This window comes from Chaetura pelagica, unplaced genomic scaffold, assembly GCF_000747805.2.
Source record: "Chaetura pelagica isolate M959 unplaced genomic scaffold, ChaPel_1.0 scaffold439, whole genome shotgun sequence".
NCBI classification, from domain to species: Eukaryota; Metazoa; Chordata; class Aves; order Apodiformes; family Apodidae; genus Chaetura; species Chaetura pelagica.
The window spans coordinates 272205-272536 of NW_009954451.1; positions in this window are offsets into that span (position 1 = coordinate 272205).

Here is a 332-nt window from a genome sequence, read left to right on the forward strand (position 1 = left end):
GTGGGGGGGAGAGGGGGGAGCGGAGGAGGCAGCAGGGAGGCTGAGGAAGGGCTGAGGGGGTAGTTGAGGGGTGAGGAGGGGATGGGGGCGCTGAGGGGACAGGGGGCAGCTCAGCAGGGAGCCATCCTGGGGGTGCAGAGAGGAGAAAAACCACCTCCCTGAGCACCTCGTGGCACCCAGCGGCCTTTAGCGATCACCTGGCCAGGGAAGCGTTGGAAATAAACCGTTTACAAGCTGGGAGCAAATAAACCGTAAGCAAAGGGCTCTTAAATCCTGAGTTTTAGGCACAAAACACCAAAGCACGAGGGGTCAGGGATCAGGGAAGCAAGAGT